Source organism: Centroberyx affinis, unplaced genomic scaffold (genome assembly GCF_046629955.1).
Source record: "Centroberyx affinis isolate AG114_WGS23_722 - 3 ecotype Tasmania unplaced genomic scaffold, CSIRO-AGI_Caff_v1 ptg001912l_1, whole genome shotgun sequence".
NCBI classification, from domain to species: Eukaryota; Metazoa; Chordata; class Actinopteri; order Beryciformes; family Berycidae; genus Centroberyx; species Centroberyx affinis.
Genome location: NW_027280275.1, coordinates 1 through 11120, shown reverse-complemented (window position 1 = coordinate 11120; position 11120 = coordinate 1). Strand labels below are relative to the sequence as shown.

General features: G+C 41.6%; 1 pseudogene; it reads right to left on the bottom strand.

Annotated features, from left to right (window-relative positions):
- Positions 1 to 5997: 5997 nt before the first annotated feature.
- LOC139653311 (protocadherin-10 pseudogene) lies at positions 5998 to 10252 on the bottom strand (annotated as a pseudogene).
- Positions 10253 to 11120: the final 868 nt, after the last annotated feature.

Sequence of the window (11120 nt, the reverse complement as noted above, 5' to 3'; positions counted from 1 at the left end):
CCTAAAATTGTGCTTACAGGCTGTACTTCTCAATTCTGTCTGGTATTCCTCACTCAGTCCCAGCAGTAATCTCATCAAAGAGAGAGGGATTTTAGTGCACACAATGAGTAAAAGGAGGAAATTGTTTTATGATATTTATGGAGACGTGGATAGTCTCACTGCTGACCAATGCACACTCAAAAAGTATGGCGCATGCAAGACTAGCCAGCTCTAATATATTTTACAACAGTAACTAACAATAATACTAGTACTTATCATATTTTTCCCATAGAAAAAAGGGTTAGTAATGATCCCCTACATTACAGTACTGGCAGCTGCTGGCACCTTATTGGTTAAAGGTTGCATACTCTTCCTTTTTGCCAATAGTGAAATTAATGGGCATTCCTGTTTGGAATTTGAGTTATGTATGTGACTGACAATGGTGCACATTTGTGAGGCTTATGTTGGTGATTGTTTTGGTAATGTGTTTGTAGAAGAGTATTTGTAGTGTGTAACAATTTGAGTTGAGTCACGATTGGGAGTCGGCAGGGTTGATAAATGTGGTTGAATTTATGTTTGCTTGCTTCAGAGTCTTGTTCAAGGACAGCGTGGTTATGTGTCACTATCAGCATTATTAGGCAAGACAAAAAAGCTAGAAAAATATGTAATCAAACAATAAGATAATAAACTGTTATTATTTCATCTCTCTAAACCCCCAACATCAGCTGCATAGATAGTGAAATGTTGTTGCTGTTGACAAAATGCACTTATTGTAAGTCGCTTTTGACAAAAGCGTCTGCTAAATGACACCATGCCAGCTCTAGAGTCACATAAAAAATACCCTGGCATCAAGGAAAATCTGCTGACCATGTGACACAGCTTAGATTACAACAGACAACAGCTAAATATGACTAATATGACTCAGCTAAAATATGACCTTTAGACAAGCAAAGCCTGGATTCCACCTGAAGGCCAGCACACACTATATGCGATAATTGAAGCAGGTTATTTGATCCTCCTTTGGTACTATGGAGATTTGAAATGTCAACTGCACTCGCACCTGAATTTAACCACTGCAGTGGGGTAACACATCATGTTGCATTTCCTTTAGAGTGACCTAGAAGATGTTTCATGGCCTGTCTGTCAGTGTCATATTCTATCCGCTTTTTGTGTTTGTCGCTATTTGTGCTTTCTGCTATCAGGTTCTATTTTAATTTGTTTGCTTGCCTGACAATCTACAGTATCTGTGCACTGAAGAAACTGGTTACAGACGTGACACTGTTAGGGTTGATGAGGTGAGTGAGGGCCTCATCATTATTCCCTTTTAGCTCCATCCAGTGCTGACTGGGAGAATTACAGGCAGCTCCAGCCTTAAGCCACACACGGTATCATCAGTCTGTGATGTTAAATGGATTCCAGGAGTTATTTTGTGATAAAATATTATCATTTGCCTTTTTGTTGTATCCACATTCCCTCAGCCTGCCTTGTCTACTTCTACTTCAGTTAGTGATTTGCTACATTTCCCAGAATGCCTTTCAACAAAACCCAGAGAACATTCCTGAATACTTGTTGTATTCAGCTTTGTTTTAAGTGTAGGTGGAGACAGTAATAGTGACAACAATATTAATTGCCAGAGAATGAGTTTTTCCCAGTCGAGAAAAAATTTCTCACGGCCCATATGTAAAACACATTTCCCCCTGTATTGAACATCAGTGGAAAATTTTGTTTTTTTAATAGTGTTAAAGTGTTTTAAGGTGGATTTTTCTATAATGGAGTTCTTATCTGCAATTCATCAGCAACAGAGGGCTGCTGCCCTACTGTCTGGCTGGCTGTGTCAGGAGAAAGGCTCATGGATAGTGGACAGCTTTAGGACTGGAGTGACACTTGAGTAAACCCTAATCCTTGACCATGAGTCTGTTGATTTGATCTGTAAGCCGGATGGTGGTCTGGTCCAGCAAGGGAAAAAATAAGTAGAGGTAAAGGCTCCAAAGAGAGTGAGCCTCTTTTTCCCAAGATTCTGTTTTGTTCTTTTTACTATAAAGCAGCTGGTTGTTGTTTATTAAGGAACTACAGTTGTTAAGTGTCTGATAGACAGACAGATAGACAGACACTTAACAGGACAGGTCTGATAGACAGACAGATAGACAGACACTTAACAGGATAATTGCTAAACACCACAAAACTACAGCTTCAAAATGCACCATTGAATCAATTATGAAATAGTTCAAAACTTAAAAACAAAAGTTAGCATGCATATAGGTAATAGACAGGCCATAATAAATAGGGAGAGGATAATTTTGAGCAGGATAAGTACTAATGATTCTGTTGCTGTAGTTCTTATGACACCAGTAAAACATTGGGAAACATGGTGAGCTGCAATCTACAGTATATACCCTTTCCACATTCTGCATAGGCAATGGCAAGGTTTGACAAATCTGCCATTCTGGGGCTTGATGTTTAGTCTCCCTAGAACAGGAATATGTGAGGGAAAGGCACCCTCTTGTGGAGAAAAAAGGAGACTTCTCTGCACAAGCAGTGATGAGTTGTGGAAGCTAAGGATTATTTATGAGAGAAAGCAGAGAAAAAAAATTTCTTTATTGGGCACAGAATTTACATGGCACATAAGTTGGACATATGTATGTGTCTCTGCTTATAGCACATGGAACATATGAGGGACATATTTGACGGCTAGCCTGGGTCTTTTTGGTATTGGTTGTGATACGGTCTCAGATATATCTTGGCTCGTCTGCCTGTTATTACTTGGCAGGATATAGTTGTATCTGGATTTGTCTTTCAGGCTCTGGGTGTTCAAACAGCCTCTAAACGACAGGGATGTGGGTTCAGCTTTTTCCTGAAGGTCTTATCCATTTGAGTAAATCTTGAGGAGAGTATGGGATTGGCACTTGGCTCTCAGCTTTTTGAACTTCCATTAAGGCAGTCAGGCCCAAACCCAAGATTAACCTGTGGGTCTGGGGTGTCTGCTGCAGAGGGAGGAGATGGATCTTTGGGATTATCATCACAGTAGCTGTTTTAACCATATGTTTACACTCCAGAATGTGTAGAGAAAGGTTAAATGATGCTTTGATCCATGAGGTGACACTACAACAAAAACAACAACAGCTACTTATTCCATGGCTTCACATTATATGTGTGCCCGCTTGAAGTGGTGCACATTCTTCATAGGAACCTGGGGCTGCTTGAGGCCCCTGACTCTACACTGGCAGCAAGCCAAGGTTGTTGTGCCTTTTTATTGTCGTAGGGTGAGAGTCGCACTCAAGACTGGGCTCTCGCAGCTTCAGGATTTTGTGAGGAAAGCTTAGCTGTAAACACTTCCCTCTGATTTATCTTGGAAGGCACTAATTGGACTCCAAGGCCTGGCCAAATTGTCCAGTGGGGCCTATATTTGGTGTCTCCCATGTCCAAGCAGGTCCAAGCTGAGGCCTGTCCCTTAGTAGCTTAACCTACAACTCTGACCAGAAACAACTAATTCATTCATTTTCACTATCCACTTATAGGGGGCTGCAGCCTATTCCACCATATACATTGGGCAGAACATTGGACAGGTCACCAAACCATTACAGGGAAACCCACACAAACTCCACCCCAGAAGGGGCCGGGGCCGGGGATCAAACCCAGGTTGAGTTGGTAATAACAGCTTTCACAGGTACCATGCAAAGGCAGGGCAAGCATTGTGTGTATCCAAATAAGCATATGTATAACCACAGCCTATCAGATGAAGGCATTTATTGGCTTTGCCAGCCTTGCCAGTTCTGCTCCACTTTGTTTTATGTACCAGTTCGCTAAAAGTGCACCTGTCTCATTTTATCAAATTCTCTCATACGCTCATACACTAAGATCAAACTTGATCTTAGAAATGTGCAAGGCAAAAACACATAACTGTGATTTATACACTTTTAAACTGATGTGAAAAAAAAAATCCCTAGTTCTATGCCTGCTCTTGATGGCAGCGAGAGTGGTTGTTCAGAAATATAAAAAAAAAATGTTTACAGTTGCAGTCAAGATGAAATCCAAGTACAATTGTATGAATGAGACCATAAAGTTGTTAACACTCATACAATACACATAGCTAAGATTCCAAATCACTCTTCATGCTTGTCTTTGAAAAAGGTCCACTTATGGAACTATCAAGTGCTTTCGCTAATAAATGCAACTGAGAAACTTTCACCTCAACCTCCCCTTTTTATTGCTATTTACGTAAGACTCAAAATTGTCCTTTTTCTGCTATTCTGTTACATAATATTTCTATTGAAGTATTTATTTATTCCTAGTAAAATCAATGCTCATTTGGCAGTTATATCCATTCAGCCTTAACAGTGATTTCAGAACCATGCCACATGTACGAATGTGGCATGCTTTGGCATGATAAAAGGGACATTTATTTTTTTATTTTTTTGACATAACTTTGTGTCTGATTCCATAACTGCTCTTTTCCTTATCATCACTGTTTTCAGTAAACCTCAATAGCCCAATCCAAGATATCCAAAATGACATGTCATATAGGGAGTGGAAAATGTCATTTATGCAGTTACTCTGTCAAACGAAAGAAATGTCATGGCACTATACCAAAAACCTACATGTTCAATAAAAAGTTGACATTGTTTAAAAGTTGCAAATAGCAAGAAAATGAGATTGAATACCACTAATGTTAACTTCAGCTGGTTCTCTATCATGGTGTTCTATAGTTACAGGACTGACTGCTACAGTCGATCCTATAACTTTGTCTACTGTACTGCATTCAACTCACCACTCAGCAGCTGCTTAAGATTCAGAACTTTTCTCATTGAAATACTCTTTGTGCAGATGCTCTCAACGGATTGAATGATTGCATTTCTGTCAAAAGATGACTATATTCATAGACAGAGTTGAGGACAGCTTTATTGATATTAATATACTGTATACATAGACGATATAAGGAGTCATTAGTGACACTGAAAATAAATATTAAATTCAACTATAGATAAATAAATCACACCCACTGATCATTCCAAGTCATCTGGAATGCATATAAACTGAATTATGTCTATATCACTAACCTGTACACCATTAGGTACTAATGGATACGGTTACACCACCTTTTCATGTGATTTTTTTTAGATCTAACGATCAGATTTTATGAGATCACATTGCTGTTTGTCCACACTTGGCCTGAAAACAGCTCTTATGTGTCTGCTGGTGTTTTATTTACTTAAATCTGTGTCTGTATTACTTTTCTATACACTCCCTCTCCATCTCTTTGCATTGCTTGTATGCACATTGTTGCTGGATTGCATCAAGACTACATAGATTTGCAAGCACAATGGGAGCCTGACTAGCTCCATATCTGGTTTTGAAGATTCAAGGGAAATGTAAGAGAAATACAGTTTTTGTGCATCCAGACCTGTCACTTAATGATCGGATGATAAAGTTTGCACTGAAATGACGTGTAAGTGTAACTGTAGCCAATGTAAATTGCCTGGCTTGTTTATCTGACCAAGATCTAATTGTGAACAATAATGATCTAACAAGGCTGTTGAGTATAGCACTTATAGATGAAAACACATATCCTTTGTTGAATATGTCAGCTATAGATATAAACACATACAGTATATTCTTTAAAGGATTGACTTGATGGAAAATTCTGTCATTACCACTTGCAGAACCCACCATCACTCCAAATACTTTATTCTAGTATTTACAAAAAATATAAATATAAACAACATTTTTACAAAGAAAGAGATTTAAAACTCATGTTTAACTGTATGCCACTGTCAGTCTTTGAAGAGCAATCAATTTGAGGGTAAAACAATGTTCTCAGTTCAATTAAATAAACACAAACTCAGATAATGGTGGGTTGCAGATGTTAGAAGAAGTGGCACTAAATTCCACTGGGTGTAGGAGAAGCTTACTCTGTCAGGCTCCAGGAGCAATGCTGCCACATGGGAGTAAAGTTACTGTTACTGATGGAGCTAATCACTGAATGGCATGTATCACCCCCACATAGAATATATTGTCGGTGTATCATTTAAAGATATGATTGCTTATGAGACCATCATCTCTGTCAAAAGTTTGTTCGTAGAGGAATCTCTTTTTCTTCCCAAAAGTAGAGAAGGTGTTGTACACGTCCAGTTCACCTCTGGGTGCCGGCTTCAGAGTGCAGTAGCCAGATGGGGTGCCAGGAATGTATACATTGTGCTGGTAGTCAGGCGGTGCCGGTGTAGAGTTAGGCTGAGTGTACTTTGGAGTCCACGAGTAGTTAGGCACGCCCCCCTCCTGAAGAGACATCTTGCAGTCTGTAAAGATGCACATGAACCACAATTTGTGTTATAAGATTATGTCTACAAAGACCTCATATTTAAAGATACTGTTATGGTTCTAAATGTATCTTCCTAATTTCAACTTTTCTGCAAATGAACACTTTGTTGCAATGACTCCATTAATTGGGTTGTGTCCTCCTGTTGGTGCATTAAAATATCCCCTTGTTTTGGTGTCAGGTGTGTTGTCTGCTCTTAGGGTCACCTATTCATATTTCAGATTCAATCCTTATGTTCATGCCCCCTATATGAACTCTAACAGAAGGCCCAAATTTCATAGTGCCACTCTTGGCCACCTACCACGCATATGGTTTCCCCAGGTCCAGTACTGTGGTGACACAGAGCAGGAAAACCCATCTGGGTCATGTTTGGGTTGACGTGGAAGAGTGCTCTCCATATTTACTGAGCTGTACCTGTAGAGAGAGAGAAAAAAGGTGTAAGTTTAAGTGTGTGTGTGTGTGTGTGTGTGTGTGTGTGTGTGTGTGTGTTAACACTGTATTCACCTCTTGTATGCCAAGTTCCGTTGGTTCTTTGTCCAAGTCCAGTCCTTGTTTGAATGCTTAAGCTGCAAAATTAAAAACATATGGTCACTTTGTAGATCAGTGACCAGCACAAGTATAACAATGGCATTGCATTAGTGTAATGATGCAGTCATGTATTTTTTTATATCCTCTGTGGCCCACACGCATCAAATGTTGAAGATATTGTATGGTCAAAGTCAATTTGGCCAAGATGCCTGTTTCTCTACATGTCCATGAAAACCATAATAGGATGTAACCATGGGAAGAGATCATATTTTCTTGTGTTTTATTTAGAATAAAAAATGTTTAGGCTACATAATAAACTCTCTCCATGGCTTTTATCTTGATGACTAATTTAATAAGGCAAGTTTCTATAGCCTTTCATCACGAAGCATGTCTTAAAGGACTTTACAAAGAACAAGCCTAGATCAAAATGATGCAGACAAAGACAGCAGAAGACACAAAATAGCACAAAATTGCAAGTGACAAATTACTTAATACTTGCTAAGTAACTTGCCAAGTAACTGTTAAGTGGTAGGCTATTATATTATCACTCTCACAAGAATAATTTGGTACACTGCTTGTTACATAGGCCTTGTATGCCATAATTGCTGACATCCTCTCTTAAAAAAAAAAAAAAAAAAAAAATCAGTAGAACTCATTTGGCATTCATGTGAATGATGTCCAAGGTTGTCATCCTTTGGTTTGATAAAAGCATAGTGGAGATAGGCCACTCCCACCCAGAGAAAGTCTACTTTTTCTTAACCGTTATGCTATTGCTGAAATAGAAATAATTCGTTACACTATTTGTTATAGAAAAGGTTATGATTTTACTGACGCGTTACCACCAGCACGATACAACACAATGATTCCTTTCCATTTGAGAGTTTCAATATGTTTGAACAGCATAGGTACCTCGTTTGGGGTTGCGGCTCTGTTGTTGGCCAGCTCGTTGCGGTCCAGTGCGCTCCAGCCAGAAGTCAGGTAGTCTGTGCTCTTGGCATTATTCTGGGGAATTGCCATTATTGGACTGCAAGGCTTGAGGAACATGAAGTCACTTTTAGACGATTCCGGTGTCAGACACATTTTGTAACAATAGACCTGGGAAAGGGCGCTGTTTCCGTTCGCCTCGGCGCAATTCGGGCCACCTGTGGACATTTGCACGTTTAAGTTGGACTTTTTGAACACCTCCGTGGTGGTAGATGCCTCTGACCGAGAACAGCAGCAGCAGCACCCGCCGAGGGAGGGGAAGCTGTATTCTCGGGTGGACGGTCTGCCCTTCAATCCCCTTACTGTAACCAGGACGATAATAGCCACCAGAAACGTGAAAGAGATTGCGCCCAGGGACACCATTAAGTACAGGGTGAAGTTAGAGCTGTGATGTGGGCTCAGTGACAGGTCACCCAAATCGGGCTGCGAATCTGGCAAGCTGTCAACCACTGACAGGATGATGGAAACTGTGGCCGAGAGGGGCGGCTGACCATTGTCCTTGACCAGAATGACCAGTCTTTGCCTTGTGGGGTCTTTCTCCACCAATCTGCGTATCGTCCTGATTTCGCCTGTGTACAGAGCGATGCTGAACAAACTCGGGTCGGTTGCCTGGAGCATCTGGTAGAAAAGACGCGAGTTTTGACCCGCATCTGCATCCATAGCTGTGATCTTGGTAACAAGGTAACCGGCATCGACTGATCTGGGAACTACTTCAGTCGGTGGCGTGCCGTTTTGCGGTACCGGTGACACAATAAGAGGTGCATTGTCATTTTGGTCCAAAATAAAGATATTCACGGACACATTGTTATTCAGCGGCGGAAAACCTGCATCATGAGCTTGAACTGTGATCTGAAAGTTTCTTAGTTGTTCGTGGTCAAAAGATCGCAGTGCGTAAATGTTCCCGTTGTCTGAGTTTATGGACACGTAAGTGGACACGGGCATTCCCTGTATATCGCCTTCCAATATAGAATAGGAGAGATAGGCATTTTGACCTGAATCCGGATCCAGGGCAGTCACCGAGCAAATGGATGCTCCCGGCGCGTTATTCTCGGTCAAATAAACAGTATAGGATGGCTGTTTGAAGTGAGGTGCGTTATCATTCATATCAGACACTTGGACTAAAATAGTTTTCCGAGTGAATAAGGGTGGAGTGCCCATATCTCGGGCGGTCAGCGTGATGTTATACTCGGCCACCGTCTCTCTGTCCAGAAAATCACAAGTTACTAATGTATAGTAGTTTTTGAAGGAGGAGTGGAGTTGAAAGGGGACGTGGTGGGGTATCTCACAGTCCACATTCCCGTTTTCACCGGAGTCTCTGTCCATGACGCTGATGACAGCTATCACCGTGCCCGGGGGAGCGTCCTCCTGGACAGGTGTGGACACGGATGTCAAGATCACCTCCGGGAGGTTGTCGTTTTTATCCAGAACATTCACCAGGACTTTACAGTGAACTGCCACAGCGGAGGGGCCTTTATCTTTAGCTTGGACATATATTTCATGCATCCTAGCCTTCTCATAGTCTATCACTCCTTTGACTTTGATTTCCCCGGTGCGCGAGTCGACGCTGAAAAGCTGGCGCACTTTGATGGGAGCGTGCCCGCTGAAGGAGTAGGTGATATCAGCGTTGGGACCCTCATCTAAATCAGACGCATTGAGTTTAATGACAACTGTACCTTTGGGTGCATTTTCAACAAGCCTCACTCTGTAAAACGACTGGTCAAACACGGGTGCGTTATCATTTGCATCCAAAACTGTGATATCTATTTGCGCAGTGCCGGACCTCTCCGGTGCGCCTCCGTCCACCGCCGTCAGGACCATTTGATGCGCGCTTTGCTGCTCTCTGTCCAGCGGGTTCTGTAGGACTAGTTCCGCAAATTTACTGCCATCACTGCGCGTCTGGATGTCCAAAACGAAATGTTCGTTTACACTCAGCAGATACGTGCGGAGCGAGTTTGATCCGACGTCCAAGTCCTGTGCGCTCTCCAGTGGGAAACGGGATCCCGGCGCAGCGGACTCTGATATATCCAGATTAAACTCGGTCCAAGGAAAACTGGGAGAGTTGTCGTTCACGTCCAAAATCTCCATCTCTACCCTGTACAGCTCCAGAGGGTTTTCTATGACCACTTGCAAATGAAAAGAACAGGACAAACTCTGCTCGCATAGTTCTTCACGATCAATTCTCTCGTTGACAAATAACACCCCATTTTCTAAATTCACCTCTAGATATTGCTTTTTGGCACCTGAGACTATCCTGAATCTGCGCGCAGAGAGCCTCTCCAAATCCAAGCCCAGGTCCTCGGCAATATTTCCAACAAAAGCCCCGTGCTCCAGTTCTTCTGGGATTGAGTAGCGGATCTGTCCCCAAACTGCATCCAAGAAACATGTTATCAACACAAGGCAGACTACATGCCATGTTTCACACACTCCTTTCTTCGCACCTCGTATGTCCATCTGTAGGCTATACCAATTCCGCAGTAGTTTACATCAAGGACTATATATCCCTAGTCCTACACTGATATAAGATGATTAACGAAGCAGAATTCAGCTGCTGAGAGTAGTAGAAAAATACTGTCTGGAAAAAACTTGACTTGTGGGACTGTAACAGCGCGTATGTCTGCATGAGAGAAAAGAGAGGAGAGAGAAAGGGGTGTGCAAGGGTTATACTGTCTCAGATTAGTGTTGTGGGCCGTGTGTGTGTGTGTGTGTGTGTGTGTGTGTATTATTGGCCCTACTGTTCCAACAGGGGGAAAACGACATCTGCTCCAATTCCACCTCGAACGCACCATAATCTTTCCCACTGCTACTAGCCCGATCAAATTCATGTCACAGCCTCTAGGCTTAGACCTCAAGCCAAAAGCTCTTAATTCCCATTCTTGCAAGATTTTTTTTTATTACTTTTTAACAGATATAGCTATAATAGCCTAACACAGGCTACAAACAAAACATCATATATGTATAATAACTCAAAGAAACGCATCTACAGTTCTTAAATACTCTTCCAGAGAGAGAGAGAGAGAGAGAGAGAGAGAGAGAGAGAGAGAGAGAGAGAGGAGAGAGAGAGAGAGAGAGAGAGAGAGAGAGAGAGAGAGAGAGAGAGAGAGAGAGAGAGAGAGAGAGAGAGAGAGAGATTTTGTGTGCTAAAAAATGCCATTAGTTACTGCTGAATAAACTTCTACTTCTTGAGACTTGGAATGAAGGGATTTCAAGCAGGAGCTTTCCAATAAACTCTGTCAGTTAAAGCATGATTTTAATCAACTTTGCAAAGACTCAATCAGACATTAGATACATTTAAATGAAATAAAACCAACAAGAAAGTTAA